The sequence below is a fragment of the Bos grunniens genome, chromosome 22, assembly GCF_055505025.1.
Source record: "Bos grunniens cultivar Pamir isolate PY7600 chromosome 22, Bosgru_T2T1.0, whole genome shotgun sequence".
NCBI classification, from domain to species: domain Eukaryota; kingdom Metazoa; phylum Chordata; class Mammalia; order Artiodactyla; family Bovidae; genus Bos; species Bos grunniens.
In genome coordinates, this window is record NC_141186.1 from 57,237,486 (window position 1) to 57,253,780 (window position 16,295).

Below are 16,295 nucleotides of genomic sequence, written 5' to 3' on the forward strand. Positions count from 1 at the left end.
ATCTAACAATTGACAGAACGTTTGAAAGGGAACTGGTTTTATTTTCTGCATGAGTAATAAATCTAAGTAACATTCTGGATCATACATCTGTAGGAACTTTTCTCCCTACTGTAGTATTAAACTGAATTTGCTACAGTTGCCACTGGAAGTCTCCAAACAAGAAAGTAAAACGGCGCCCTGGCCCTCAGGCCATTTAAAACCTGTTCTTCTGACCAGGACAAGAAAAAGATCCAACATAGAATGCTAAAGTCTATAATTAACATTTTTTTTTTCTTTTATATCCCATTTTGCTCACTTTAGCAGAGCAAAATGGAAATTTCTTCTGGCATTAATTTCATATCACTCTGTGTAACCAAAAATGTTAAAATAGAAATAAACATTTTTAGAGAGTAATTTAGGGAATTCCCTAAACATCAGTAAAGAATCCGCCTGCAATGCAGGAGACCTGGGTTGGATCTCTGGGTTGGGAAGATCCCTTACAGAAGGGAATGGCGACCCACTCCAATATTCTTGCTGAGAAAATCACATGGACAGAGGAGCCAGGCGGGCTACAATCCATGAGGTCACAGAGAGCCAGACATGACTGAGTGACTTTCACTTCACACTAAAGATGTGGAGAAGAGTAGCACCGAGAAACCCACAATGAAACAGCACAAAGCAGTCCTCAAAATCAAGCCAAGTTTGAAAGCATTTATAAAGTGACGACGTGCTCAGTCCCCTGTGCTGTGCGCTGTGGATCAGGGAAGGTGAGCAGGGCACATACACGTGAGAAGAATAAAAAGATCCTCACCACTCATTTCTACTCTCTAGGAATTCATAATTTTGCTTGGTACAGAACTTGCACATAAAACTTTTAAGACCTGACTGCAAACAATCAGCAAACACAATGAGTAATATAGAATCTGGAACGTGTTAAATTGCATTTCAGAGTAAATCTCTTCCAATTATGTTTCAGCTAAAAGTAAAGTTAGTCTGCATTTTCTGAGTGTAATAGCTAGTGGCCAGGGTGAATTATTTCACAAGTACGTTGTGTGACAAAGGAAATCCATCTGACACTTAAAACTTAACGTGTGGGGCAAAAACAAAATATCTGTGTGTATGTGCTGTGCTTTGTCAGGACCAGAGATGGTTCTAGCAGGTATGCACACATGGTCAAGTGCACATGAATCATGTGAATGGCCTAAAGACACATCACACCACTGGGCTGTGTTCCGTCACTTAATCATTTTCTTAACTTTAACTGAGTTCGGTTATTTGCCTGCCTGGTGCTAGGTTCTGATTCCCTTCCCCAATCTGAAAAGCGCCTGGGCCACCACCTACAAAGCCATGTCACCAGGTGGGCAGACTTTGCTTCCTGTATAAGGAAACCTAGTGCTGGAAAGCGAGAGGTCATCTGACAAATGTCCACGGATTTGTGAATAAATTATGGTGGAATTTGTAAAGTTTGAAGGCTTTGGTTACATCTGCATTGAGATGCACTCTAATATTCCATGTCTATATAAGAAAATATTAATTCTACTTAACTTCATATAACTTCCTTCAAAATCTATTTTCCTTACCATTTTTCCCCCCCAAAGTTTCATGTTGTTTAGGATTTATCTCTAACTGGTCAGTAAGACATTTTCTGAGAATTTAAAAACAGAACTGAAATGGTAATCAGACAACTGGGTCTTGAGTACAGAAGTTGAAACAGCAGTAATACTTACATTGACCAAAGGACAGTCATTTGAAGTAAGATCTGGGTCTCCTTTTACTCAAACATTATATTCTAAATATTTAAAAATTCTAAATATGCTTTTAAAAGGTAAGTTGCTAACTTTATTTCCCAGGAGAAAAAAGTATTGTTGTTGTTTTTTAAATTTTAATGGGATAGTCTCAGTGAAATTTGTTTCACGTTTTTGTTAGGTGTAATTCATTTTTCTGATAAACAAGGTTATGAACTAAATTCACTTGGATAGCTAACCACTTAACTATATCCATTTTGAAATTACTATGAAATACATACTCCTTCTGCAAAGTGAATCAGCATTCTATTATTTGTATTTTCAAGAAAAGTTAACAGCTTATTAACAAAAGACACATCCTTACATCCTTTGCTAGTAAACTCTGTTGGTAAGAGAGAAATGAAATAATACAATAATTATATTATTCATAATGTCTGATACATACTACGTATGTACAACCTAAAATAATATAAGAGATTTAGGAAAAATATTCAAGGACACAGGTGTTCCCCTCCTTCACATCTAACTCATAGACAGCCACCCAGTTCCAGGCTGGCCTGGCAACGCTGCCTGGTCACAAGGCAGGGGTTAGACTATTGCCTGCTCTTAGTCATCATGTCTCCCACTAACACCCTCGTTAAATCTAGATAACAATACTCATGAATGTCAGGAGGGATATCCTTGTCTGTTTTGTTCACTGCTTTAAACTCCTTCTCTAAAACAGCTGTTGGCACAAAGTAGGAGCTCAATAGATTTTTGTTGGATAAATAAATCTTCACTAAAAAGGAGCTTCTCCTCTGTAGATTTGTTCTTGGGAGTGGGAGGGTCATCTCCAGGTTTGTGTTACCCACTGAGGTTTGGCTTGGGCTGTATTAAGGATTAAATCATCAGAAATAGTGGCGGGGGAGGGGAAAGAAGAGAGAAATAGCTAATATCCCTGATATAAAGTTTCTAAAATAACGTTTAAAACTTTGTTTTCATTTAGATAAAGGCTATTCTAAAGGCATCAGTCTGATATAAAATTCTCAAAGGAAGTTCCAGAGAAAGTGACAAGAAAAATATAACCTGTAATCTGGGTCGAAGGCAAAACTATTTAATTTTCCCTTTGGGATTTTCTAGAGCAATGCAACAGAGAAAAGGAAGAAGTATTCAATTCAAAGGACATTGCTGTGTGTGTGTATCTGGATGGTATACACATACACATATATATTGCTGTGTGTGTCTGTCTTTTTCTGTGCTCACTCTGAGGTCTGACAAGATTTTGGGAAACCTCTACTCATCACAAATTATATCAAGGTCTCATAATAACCATTTGTAGTAGAAGTTTACCCTCTTGTGCTTCTGCATCAGCTATTTATGGTTACAAGTTCAGAATTCTATCAGAGTTAGAAGACAAACTATCCCGAGGTTATTTAATTTTAGGGGAAAAAAAACCCGTAATAGATATACATAGGTTTTAGAAAAAGACTTAAAAGGGGATAGCTGGAAAGTAAAATAACTCTGGAAACTATTGTTTAAAATAGCTGTTGTTTGGTGGATGCTAAAGATCAGATAGAGCACAGGCCCAAAGAAATCAACAAAAGCAAACTGTATGTATGACTGAGAAAAACTAAGAGGCTGATACAAAGATGGAGTATTTTTTCCCCCCAGAGAGTAGTCCAGCAGAGGACAGAGAAGCCCAGTATGTGAGAGAAGACTAAGTGTGAAATAAAACTGGGTATAACAGAAAAGAATTCATGTCCTCTCTCACATTATCTTGAATGGCTTAAAAGCAATAAAACAGCTAGAGGGTTCTCAATGTTTAATTTACTCTTTGCTTGATCTTTACTGATCAGGGGCACAGACATACTAAAAAATAAAAGCAATAAATGTAGGCTTTTAAGTAGAGAAGTAATTTTATACTAATGGCTAAACTTTGGAAAAGAGAGAAAAACATAAAAACAAACAAAAAGCCTTCTGTATCTATTTTAAAATATAAAATACGTTTTTTTCGTAACTTTTTTATTGTCCCTTCATATGCACGTTTATATAAGGTTTCAATCAATGGTGCACATACATTCTTTATGTTACTTTTTAAAAAATATTTTTCAAGTTTGCTCTAGTTTTCCAATTTGTCACTGACAATTACATAACATTCCACCTACTAATTACATCATAATTTACTTAAGCATTCCGCTGCTGTTGAATAGTTATTTCCAAATATTGGTTCCTATAGCAATGCTTGTATGAAAGTCTTCGTGTGTGTGGCTTGTCCTATATCCTCCACCTCTTTGGAAAAAATCTCCAAAGTAGGGGTACAGCAGCAGATTGTGCAATATTTTGCCCAACTGCCTTTTTAGCAGGCGGAACTAAGTGATAATGACAACAGCTATACATAAAATAACCAGTTTCTTTAATTCCTGAATCATAAAATTTTAGGATTAAAAAAAAAATCTATCATCAACAATCATTAGGACTGGTACATTTTCCAAGATTATGAAACTGGAATTGAAGTTTACAAATCCTTTTCTTGTAAGTCTGTTTAATGTGGGTCCTCCAGGGCCAGACCATCCTCAGATACTGTATAAAATCCAGTCTCTGAACTTACAGACTGGGGATTCTTGGCAACCATGCTTAAAGGTAAGGGGAAATCAGCGATTCTCCGACGAAGCAGATAGCCGGCTAGCCTCTACAGACTCGAGCTTATCCAAAACAAGACTGAGTCTCTCTAATAAAATGTCAAACCAACAGAGCCAACTGACAGGACGGTCTCAAGAGCTTCTATCACTACCTACAGAGTTAATACATCAAGAGACTTAACTATAGGCAAGAGGGAGAACAATCCGGACTGCCTGCGCTGCACACTGGGCTCCAGGCTCTCAGATGGGACACGGGGCTCAGCAGCAGTGAGAGGTTCTCACACACTACACGAGAGAATCCCCTGCAGGGCTTGTTGAAAGACAGATTATCAGGCCTTATCCCTAGAGTTTCTGATTCAGTAGGTCTGGGGTGGGGCCTGAGAATTTACATTTCCACCAAGTTCCCAGACACTGCTGCTGCTCCAAGGACCACTCTTTATTATAGACTATTTCTTGATTCTTTTAAAAACATGTATTAAGTACCTAGAGAGTACTGTTCTATGTGCTGGAGACAGAAAGATGAGTAAAACCAGTCAGTCCTGCTTCAAGAAATTAATAATCTATGTTTTTGTAGACATTGTACTGCTCTCGTGCTGAAAGTCAACAAACTGGGACCTTGTTGAAAACCAAGTTTAAAAGTATATTGCTTTTAAATAAAACTAGGGTATTTCTAATTAGTTCCAAATGCTTTAGGAAAACATGTAGTAATCCTACATTGGCAAAGGCCTGGGTGTTTTCTTCACTCTTCTGAATTTTCTGAACATATGCAAATAATTTGCTACAGTATCTTCTTCATTTATTTATATATATATATATATATACACCATTCATGTTTGTTCTCTTTCATAACTTCATCCACCACATAAAAAAGAGAAAGATTTTATATAAGTACTTGTCCATACACAATCAAAACCTTGTTTACAAAATCCAGGTAATTACCAACTGACAGAAAAAAACAACAGTAAGTACGGTAGGACTTAGGGATTCTCTGATTTAGATTTAGACTTCAGCAACACTGTGGAAAAGTGAATGACACAACCATGCAATATGCTTACTTATACCCATGACGGTGGCCTGTACTTAACTGTTAAACACTGCCTATCAGCTGATTCACAGAATTAATGAACTTGCTTTTCAGGTGGCTACTAAGCTTCTATTTCCATCAGATACACATTGATTTCCTGTAAGTATTTTTGGCAAAAAACATAAAAGGAAAAATAAAGTATGTATAAAATGTTATGACCTGAGGATCTGCCAAAGTCTTAAGCATTATTTATACATCCTTGGCATATTTTTTTATGATGTGATTGAGAGATTCCTCTCATTTCAATCTGTTAGAAAGCTACTTTATAAGTTTGGAAGAACTAACTCAAGAAGGGACTAGATAATTCGTCTAATGTCACAGAGAGAGGAAGACATGGTCAGAAGTAATAGTCATATATCTAATTATACTAGCCAACTACCAACTCCTACAGCCTTAAATTTGATAAGTTTCTTAAACTGACGTTTAGGAATGACGATTTGTTTTTTCTGAAGGAAAAAATGGTTCAAGGAAGAATTACAACACATGTTGATTTTGGTTTTTAGGCCAGGCCGTGCAGCTTGTGGGATTTTAGTTCCCCATCCAGGGACTGAACCCAGCCTCTGGCAATGAGAACGCAGAGTCCTAACCACTGAACCGCCAGGGAATTCCCCTGTGTTGATTTTTAAGAGAAAAAAATATGCCTGTGTGGGAGAATATATCCTTTTGTGTCACTACTATCTCAAGTAACTATTTTCAAATTTGGTTTCATAAAGGCTGGTTTATGGAGAACTGGGGACAGGACTCGCTTTAATTTTATTCTGCCTTCTCCTGATCCCCTCTTTACATTTCAAGAGTGTTTATTATTCCTTAAAAGCTTTGCCTGCAGGTAGCAAGCAAACCAGGAAACTAAACTCTCAAATTTTTGCTGATGATGTCTTAAGGAATATTGGCATTTTGAAGGCAGACTTCAAACTTTCAAAGGACACAGACAGCGGAGGCGAAATGATGGTCAGTGGAATGGGGTCAAGGTGAAGGAGTTCTTTCCAGCATCTCACTGCTGAATGAGGCAGTCTTCACCATACAGGAGTAGTTATTCCTTAAACACACAGGATAATAATATCCCCTCTCCATTCACTTGCTAGGGCTCTCTCCTGAAGCAACCCAGAGCTCCTGAGACAGAGACAGTGCCAAGCAGCAACTTTAGAATTCAAAGCTGTCCTAAAAGTTTCTGATGTCACCAAGGCACAGGGTAAATTCTTAGAAACCAACCCCTTCCATTCAGGTCTCTGTACAATTACTGTGCAACCCGCTGAGTGTGGGAAGTGAGTGCACACAGATCTCTTACACTCCCACTCAGGGTATTTCCCTAGTTTTCTCTCTCCCTTCTAGCTACCTTCTCCTTATCTACGGTAATCTGTGCAGACTTCACACCCCGGCTCTATGCTAATCTGAACTCTTCCCAGAAGGTCAGGAAATGTGTCTCAAAGGGTCTTATCCACATATTACAATTCTAGATGAATCCACGAATTGAAATGCTTCTTAAAAAAAAAATCAGTTAAAACCAGCAATGAATTTATTTTCTAAAAAAAAAACAAAAACAAAACCCACTGAAGTGAAATAAAAACTGTTTCTTAAGACACTGAATCAAATTGAACTAAACTTATAGGATCGAGTGTAAATCCTCCCTTATGGTTTTAAATCTCCATTGTAAATGATTGATGGTGCATGAACTGATGACTTCACTTCTTTCCTTTATGTCTGAAAAATCGCAATACAGAAAGGAAACCTATCCCAAAAAAGATTTTCAAGTTGAGAATGGCCTGGTCACTGGAATAGCTGAAGTAAAGTGTAGCCATGGCTCTGAGAAAGTCAGAGAAGACCCATGAAGAGAATGGAAATGAGGGCTGCTCCCCACTCCCCAGCTGCAAAGGGGGAACACCCATCTACAGGCACGACCCAACACTTCTTTGTCATCTGCCTCCTCATACTTTTACTGAGGTCCCCAGTTGGCCTCTGTAGGTGAACTGGGAACAGAGTGGGGTTCGAGCTGGGAGTCAAGGCCCTTACTTTCTTGCATAGGAGACAGTTCACAAAAGAATGGATTTTTAAACAATCCATAAGAAGAATTTAAAATTTATTATCTGGACAATTCACCCTTAATTACAGGCTTTTCCAATGAGTCCCTACTAGTAAACTGGTGGGTTCCTAGGAGGCATGTTCACTTTTCAAGTCGCTAAAAGCCTATGTTTTGGGATACGGCTTCTTAGAAGGAGCCCCACGTTTTATGACAAGCACGGTCCCTATTTATTCTTTAAGCTGCGACACTAAAATGTCTTTTGATCTGAAGGATCATAGGCCTCAGTATAAAACAAACACACAGTAAGCATTCACAGTATATGCCATAAAAATATGTAAAGACTAGAACTTCATCAAATGAAAGCACAGCTTGCACCTTCTAAATGCGTGAAGACGCAAAAATGGACACGAAAGACTACATACTGTGTCTACACAGGACTCACAGAGATATTATCAACAGGACAAAAATAATTCTAGGCTGATTTTTGTCCAAAGTCACCAGAGAATAGGAGATACAGTTTTAAACTGAATAATGATGAAATATCTCATTTCAGAAACATCTGATAAATTGATCACCACATGGCAAGCATTATCTTCTGTTCATTGTTAACAAGAATCTCAAAATTACTAGGGTGAACTATTAATATTTGTAAAAGAATTAGCTCAATTAAATTCAGGGACAAGGTCATATCATTTAAGATACACAGATTTGTTGATAAAGTCTTAAAATCATACAAAAAAAGAGCACGGAACAATAATACCAATACTTTCCCCATTTACACTGATAAGGAAACGGAGAGTTAGAAAGGATAAATTACTTGCCTCAGTATAATAATTAAAATAGTTAAAAATGTAAACATTCACAGTCTGAGTTAAACATTTGTTATTAAAACATACGTGTGCATTAACTGTTGAAGAAAAATACTAATAATAATAAACCTGTTTTTTAAAATAAAAAATAATTTAAGTATACACTATCATCGGTGATAGTTGTCTTCACATCTCCAAAAGTTTCCCCCCAAATACAGTCTATTTTATTTGAGCTGATTTCCTTTCAAAAACCTACAGTATTTTAGGTAAATAAAAATTAGAATGAGTTCAAAAGATATGCAATAAAACTCCCCCAAATCTACATCTTGTTGTGATAAAATACAAATAGTAAATGACAAAGCCGGGGAGGATTAAAAATAGTCTTCAATTTAAAATTTTCATCTAGAACGCTATGACACTAACTAAAGTTTGATACACTGGGGCTATCTATGCTTGCAAGGTGGTTATTTACAGATCTTATTCTATTTTTGTGGAGTCAAATTAGATCAGTTTCAAGGCATTAAGCTTTTTAAATCACTGCCCTTTTTGTTGCTTTTAGGCCTTAAGAGAGAAAGCAACAGCTCAAGAGGTCAAGAGCAGTACAGAGATCTGCTAGGAAAAATAAAAGCAAGTTAGAAATTCAGTTTAATAATTTTGAAGGTGGTGGGGGACACATGTTAGGGTTAGGGTACCCTAACCCTAACCCTAATCCATAGGCCAGTAACTTTTATCGTTTTCTTGATTAGGATTTTAAAAAAATTCTCTACAGCTGATATTTATTTTTAGTGGAACCCAAAACTTCTTTCAGTATACTTGCCACATTTTATGACATTATTATATTTCCAAGTTCAAGTGATAGTGAATTCAGCAGAACATCCACAAATTAGAATGACCAACATTTTCTGCCCTGCTCATTGGTCATATACAAATCCTATGAAAGAAGCAAAAGTAACAGACCAGGATATATAAAACATTTGTAAAGTATTATTTTAATACTGTTTTCATGAAACTCTCCCGACAGTAAAACACCATTTCACAATTTGAAAACTAAACGAAATGTATTATTAAGACTTGTGTGCGTTTCCATGACTGTGCCATTCATACAACTGTCGAATACATAATTATCTTATTTAAACAAATGATTTTTTTTTTACTGATTAAGAGCAATTAGCTATGATCAGTAATGTATGTTCCTAAAGTCATGCTTTTTTCCTGTATAAATTTTCATATACAGGGATAATACAGTTTTAATGTCATAGAGATGTTATAATTAATACTGTGATTGTTTAAAGTCCTATGTTAAGTCTTTAAAATGTCGTTCTGAAAAATATACGAAGAAATGAAGAGTAAGGAAACAGTCCCCTCAAAGAAAATAGCAATATTTATTTAAAATGCCAACTGCAAAAATATGTTCAAGGTATTTTAAGTTTAATAAAGAATATGATGCAGGTGGATATTTTAGTTTTAATTTGAAAATAAATTATATTCTTTTAAATTTAAAAGCATGAAAAAAACAGCGCCTAAAAAACTTAGCCTGGAAATCTCCAAACCTTTATACCTCACTGATGCCACGTTTTTTACAGTAGTTATCATAAAAGCAAGAGATAAACTTTTAAACGTGAAAAAGAATTTTGATTTAAAAATTAAATCACCAGTTTCTACCCCCTTTCCAGTGATTTGCAAGAAATTGAGCGGTGGGTCATTAATTGATCCTAAGATCTTTAAATTTAAGATCTAATTATCAGCAAGTGAAGTATCACATATCATTATAATTTAAATAAAGGATAATGACAAGAAGTACACAGTAAGACTAAAATGGATGATTTTGTAACAATCCTCACTTTTTGGCTAAGGGCATTCATTTAAGCGTTTTGTATATCAGAGAATACTATGGTGCCTATTAACTTCATAGACTGAATCCGATTGAAAATAGGCAACATAAAAACTGTTTTCAAATTTGAAAAAGATCTTTTGAAGTATCACCCCGAAAGCTGACTGGTGGCATCTCTGTTTTCTACAGACCTTTCATAGGAGTGGAAAGAACTTCTTAAAGAAAGAAGCTTCAGTGAACATCTACATTGCTCTCTATTCCAGAAGGGTTTTGTAAAAATCATCTAGACGATCATGAGGTCCTGTTTTCAGTCAGCGATTGATCCCTTAACTATGAACAGGAAGACTGCCACCAAACACCTGGGGTATGTCCAAGGTTTGCCCAGCGCCTTCTAAAGAGTGTTAGTCATTGCTCTCTCAATATCTCTAACTACAATTTGTTTCATGAATGATAAAAACAGTTGACATGAAAATAGTGTACTTCAAAACCAAGTTTCTCCAGCAACAGGTTTCAGACAACTCAGTTAATCATCGTGTCTGGTTTTGTTTTCAGACAATGATCTATACAAATCAATCTTACATGTTAACCTCAATCTTGAAAAGAAAAAAACTTTAGTTTTTCTTCATGACAGACTGCTATGTTCTTTTAAGCTTTCTCTCCTCAAATAATTGACACAATTTCCCCAACCATTACTCTCAGACCCAAGTGAATGAAATTCTCGCGGTAAAACAAGAGCACGACCAAATGATAACAACAGAATAATCATCACCACGAGCCTCACGAGCAGCGTCCTGCAAATTTTGGACACGCATCACCAACAGAGTGATTTCAACAGAGTGCAATTACAGAGTAAGCCGACTCACCTAAGCAAGGGGACTTAAGAATTTAGAGACGCAGGCTTCTGATCACCGGCGGAGGTAAAGGCCCCTTCTTTACCTAACCACTGACCTTATATAAAAGCCGCAGATAGGTTACTCCCAGTTTCAGCCTCCTTACCTTAGGCTCCTCCCCTAACACCGAGGCAGATAGTACCACAGATACACACCCACTTTCCGCCCCCTGCACGCAGGAACTAGAGATTTCGGTGAAGCCAGCCCTGCGTCCACCTTCCCCGGTCAGGGCTCGGCAGGGCGGGAGTCGAGCCCGGCACGTGGAAGAGCCACCGCACCGTCCGGCCACCTTCTCGACCGCAGAGCGGGTGGGAAGGGCCCGCGCTCTCCATACGCTGCCCCCCGGGAGTCAGGGAGCCCCGCGTCCCGGGCCACTCCGCTCGGTTCACGGCCAGCCCGGTGCGTGAGGGCACCGAGGCTGAGGGAGCGCACCACCCCGTCCCCTAGCGCTCCGCCCGCCCCCAAAGTGCGCCCCAGGCTTAACTGTCACCGCGACCCCACAGTGGTCAGTCTGGGCGCCGGAGACGGAGCCAGACCCCCGCGGCCGCGGGACGCGCCCGCACGGGATCCCGCGCAGGGGGGTCTGGGGTACCCCGGGCAGCGGCTCCCAGACCACTCCCTCCCTGGTCCCAGGCGCCCCGCGCCGCGCCGCTGAGGGCTCGCAGACCCGCGCGCTCTCGAACCCTGGACAGGCGCGCGGGGCGCACGGGCTCGCGCTTCTGGTCGGACCGCAGCTCTCCCCCGCGCGCGTCGCCCGCGGCCCGTGCCCTCCGCCGCCCGGACGTCTCCGCAGGGCGCGACCCTCGGCCGGGACGGGACCTGTCAGCCCGGGTGCCGCCGGTCCACGACCCCTGCCACCCCCGGGGCCCCCTCAGCCCGAGACCCCATCGGCCCCACCCCGAACTCTTCTCAGCCCGGGTCCCCGTGCCCGCCCCCGAGCGCAGCGGGGCAGCCCGGCTCTGACCTGCGCCGGTGGCCTGGCGGCCCGCTCCGGTGTCCAGGCGGCCAACCCGAGCGCCCCAGGCGGCGGTGGCTCGGGCGCGGGCTCCCGAGTGCGGTCGGCCCCGCCCGCAGCGGCTGGGGCGGGGGCAGGGGCAGGGGCGCGGGGCAAGGGGAGGGGCGCGGCCGCGGCGCCGCCGCCCGGCGCACAGTAGGGCCCCCCGCGCGCCGCGCCCACCGTCTAGCGGGCGAACCTACTCTGCGCCCGGCCCCGCCTGTTCCTCGCTACCGCCGCTGGGCGGCGGCCCCGAAATGGTCCCGTTTTTCCTGACGAGGGACCGGCTGGAGCCCGGGAGGATGCCCGCGGTCACGTCGGGGAGATCCGACGAGGTGTGGGGCTCCCTAGCCGCCCCCTCTCCCGGCCCGCGGTTCTCGCCTTCGCACGGTGGTCTGCGGGTGTTTTTGTTGTTTCCCCTCAAGTTATTTTCAGTAACATCCTTTTAAGTCAAAATTTTAAAAAGGAAGAAAGAAAGAATGAGAACGTACTAAGAATCACCTGTTTTTTTTTAAATCCCCTACCCAATGACGCTGCACACTTTCAGCTCCCCGCCAAGCCACCCCAACCCCCACCCCCACCCCACTCAACCCTTTCGCATTTCGTATTTCCCGCTGGTATTCATGGTTCACTTAAAGTGACAAAGTTTAATTGTAAAAATTTAAAGTATTCCTTAAACTCATTGACAGAATTTTTGAAATTCTTTTAGCAGTTTCTGACGCCGAGGGAGCCGGACACGTGGTGTGTGTGGGTGAGGGGTGCGAGTGGGGCGGGGCCTGGGACTCAGGTTGGGAGAGTGAGGTGCAGTTCGGGTTCCGGCTGCCTCGTGCATGGACCGGGTGGACTCTGGGCACCTTCGTTTCCTGCCCCTCCCGTGAACCTGTCCAAAGCGGGGCTGAGAGATGGCCAACTAGAAAGCCTCTGGTCTTCTGGACTGAGGCCTTACTTACCTTGTCTGTTTCTGATCCTATTTGCTGAAAAGCACACCGTGTACCGAGTCTGGCAGTCCTTGGGGAGCGAATAGAGCCTGTGATTTCGAGAAGCGTTATCAATGACTTGCCCACGATGCTCTCCACCCCCTTAGCGTCTTAATTTGGCCGCTTCATTTTCCTCTAGGGAAGCTGGTCCTCGTTTGCAGTTACAAGTAAAATATCGTGAGGATGTTTATCATCTTGGAGAACGTTCAGAGTTTAATTCAACAAATCCATGTCCTCTGCCTGGCCCATAAAATAGGAAGTTGAAGAATCATAGCTCTAGAGGGACTTAAAAGAAGACCATCACCGAAAAACCCTACTTCCTTGCCTGCCAGGTAGGTAGACAGCTTGACACTGGCTCAGCATTCTCTGCTCGGGCATCGAAGTGCTGCGTGCGTCCCTCTTCTTGATCACTCCAGACTGCCAGTCTGCTTAAAAAAAAAAAAAAAAAAAGCTGAAATATAATTTGTAGAATCTGACATTTAAATAATCTAATTTAAATGTACAACCCAATGATTTTTAGTTTATTGACAGAGTTTTCCCCCACTTGTATTGTGAAATAATGGACATATATCACTATATAAGTTTAAAGTGTACAGCATGATGGCTTGATTTATGGTATGTTGTGAAATGATTACAATGGGTTTAGGTAACATTCATATAGAGACAATAAAAACAGAAGAAAATGTTTCTCCTTGTGATGAGAACTCTTAGGTTTTAAACTCTTAATAACTTCCTTAGTATCATGCAGCAATGCTAACTATAGTCATCATGTTGTGTATTACATCTCTAGTACTAAATTATTTTTCTTGCAGTCTTACTGAGATATAATTGACATACAGCACTGTATGTCAAGGTATATAGCATAATGATTTGACTTACATGCATCATGAAATGATCATCACATTATAAGTTTAGTGAATATCCATCATCTCTACTAGACTTAAATTATTTTATAACTGAAAATTTGTACCTTTTGACTATCCTTTAATTCCTCCCCTCCCACATCTGGTAGCCACAGATTTATAGGTTTAATTCTTACTTTTAGGTCTGTGATGTAATTTTGAGTGAGATTTTTTGTATGGTGTGAGGTAGGACCAATCTGCTTTTGGTGGAGAAATACTCATAATTAAACAATATTGACTGAATGGAATTCCATCATAGTAAGCTTTCCCCAGCTACAAGGGCTTATTCCAAATACTGAGGCTTGGTCCTAGGGCACTTGTTTTAAGCTCCCTGGTGGCCCTTTGGTAAAGAGTCTGCCTGCAATGCAGGAGAACCGGGTTCCATCCCTGGTTGGGGAAGATCCCCTGGAGAAGGAAATGGCAATCCATTCCAGTATTCTTGCCTGGAGAATCTCATGGACAGAGTATCCTAGTGGGCTGCAGTCCATGGTGTCGCAAGAGTTGGACACAACTTAGTGATTAAACCTACCTACCTACCTAAGCTCATAACTGGTGCAACATGTTTTATAGTTGATCTGAATACTTTCTAAATTTCCTTCCAGATTTTTTTAAGTGATTTTTTTTACTATATATAAAATAGTTTAACAACAAGGACCTACTGTATAGCACAGGGAACTATACTCCATATCTTAAGCCTATAATGGAAAAGAATCTGAAAAAGAAGATATAAATGTATAACCGAGTCACTTTGCTATATACTTGAAATTTTCAACACAACATCGTCAATTAACTATACTTCAATGAAAAATGTAATTTTAAAAAAGTGACCTATACTTAGTGAAGCCTAAAAATGTAAGAAGTTAAGCAATAGAAAGAGAAATAGCATAAGTCTGTTTTTTTAAACTACTGGTCTTGATTTATTAGTGGATTATGAAATCAGTTAGTGTGTCATAGCCAAATACTTTTTATAAGTCAAATAATACAGAACAAAATAGAAACTATCAGCATTCTCTCCTAGATTAAAGTGTTGCTTCATTGTATTATGTGTGTGTGTTTGTGTGTACCAACAGTTGATGTAAAATTTGTTTTCTTACTGTGTTTGGGGCTACATTTTCAAAACTTGGACAGACAATGTATAAACTATAGTTGCAGAATTCTTTCATCCCATAGACATTTACTGAGTGCTTATTTTGCGCCAGGTCCTCTGCTAAATTCTGGGGATAATATGATACATAACACGTGGTCTCTGCCCTGCAGCAGTGCACACATGCAGTTCTATCCACATGTAACTTCTAGAAATGAAAGATTGTGCCTTGGTTCACTCTCCTCAGCTACAAGGGCTTATTCCAAATACTGAGGTTTGGTCCTAGGGCACTTGTTTTATTTTTTATTTTTTTGCAGTTAATGCTTAGTTGTTTATCTCACTTGAGATTTGCAGGCATATTTGCTTTTCTTCTAACTAGGGGAACTTTGTTCCCAGGTTCATAATTACATACTATGTTTATTGTATTGGGAAGGAAGTACAGGTCTAGTCATGGGAGTTGGCCTTAACTGAATCAATTTCCAGTTTATTCCAACTATACTTAAACTACCCCTACCGACGGGCCTCAACTTTTTTGTTTTGTTTTGTTTTGTTTTTCCTCAGTCCTCAGATATTTTTAAATACTGGTATATTATTTTTGAAATCATGACAAAATGTTATTTTCTAGGCATTTAGCAAAACAGTGTTGGCATCAGTAGTGAATGACATTTAACCATGTTGCAGACCAAAGTTAGGAAAATGAATATGCTGCATTTCTGGTTGTCCAGTGTGGGAGGAGGGTCACTTCTTTACAGCAGCTGTGTGCTGTCATGTCCCTGACATTTGTTCCTCCTCTATCTGCAATACCATTTCTCAGTCTCTAGACACCGTAAATTCCCAGCAGATTTATAAGATCTTAATTTAAAATTAAAAAAAAATTATAACCAGTTCAACATGTTGGGCAAGTTAAACACACACACACACCTACTTTGTGAATGACTGTTGTGTTTCTACACATGATTTTTAAATCTAGTTATGAAATTTTACCTGCAAGCTCTCAATTTTACTTGAATTTTATTACGGTCCTTTTCTCTTTCTCTTGCTATTCTGTCTTCTCTTATCTTGCCTCTCGCCAAATGACTTGCTCCTTTTTATAAGGTCTTAAGCACCATAGCCAGGCTTGCAATCCATTTCTTCTGATTTTCAATTGCCTGATCCTTTCACTATAACATCTCTGCTTAATTCACATTCTATTTCTGTTTGGAGTGATTGCCTATAAATAAAAAAGAATTTTGCCAGAATATTTTAATAAATGCTTGATTATATGTAAATTATTAGGTTACAGTATAATACAGCTATTGGTTCAAAATTTTAAAAATGGAAAATATACACAGCTTTGTATTTTATTTTCTCTTAATACCCCAATTT

The 16,295-nt window shown here is 40.0% G+C and overlaps 1 protein-coding gene and 1 long non-coding RNA gene across 22 annotated transcripts in view; one reads left to right on the plus strand and one right to left on the minus strand.

The window, feature by feature from the left end:
- Nucleotides 1–13,057, minus strand: part of PPARG (peroxisome proliferator activated receptor gamma) — a 171,039-nt gene extending 157,982 nt beyond the window's left edge. For 8 of the 19 annotated variants that reach the window (XM_086368715.1, XM_086368713.1, XM_086368702.1 and 5 more), the window contains exon 1: nucleotides 10,947–11,008. The gene's annotated coding sequence lies outside the window, so the exon portion shown is untranslated. Of the gene's footprint in view, nucleotides 1–10,946; nucleotides 11,009–11,079; nucleotides 11,260–11,937; nucleotides 12,140–12,917 lie in introns of those variants that run through there. The other 11 variants (XR_015151874.1, XM_086368716.1, XM_086368714.1 and 8 more) reach the window with 4 other exon arrangements.
- LOC147348708 (uncharacterized) overlaps nucleotides 11,168–16,295 on the plus strand; it is a 29,993-nt gene continuing 24,865 nt past the window's right edge. For 2 of the 3 annotated variants that reach the window (XR_015151881.1, XR_015151880.1), the window contains exon 1: nucleotides 13,139–13,276. This is a non-coding gene — a long non-coding RNA (uncharacterized LOC147348708). Of the gene's footprint in view, nucleotides 11,373–13,083; nucleotides 13,277–16,295 lie in introns of those variants that run through there. The other variant, XR_015151879.1, reaches the window with a different exon arrangement.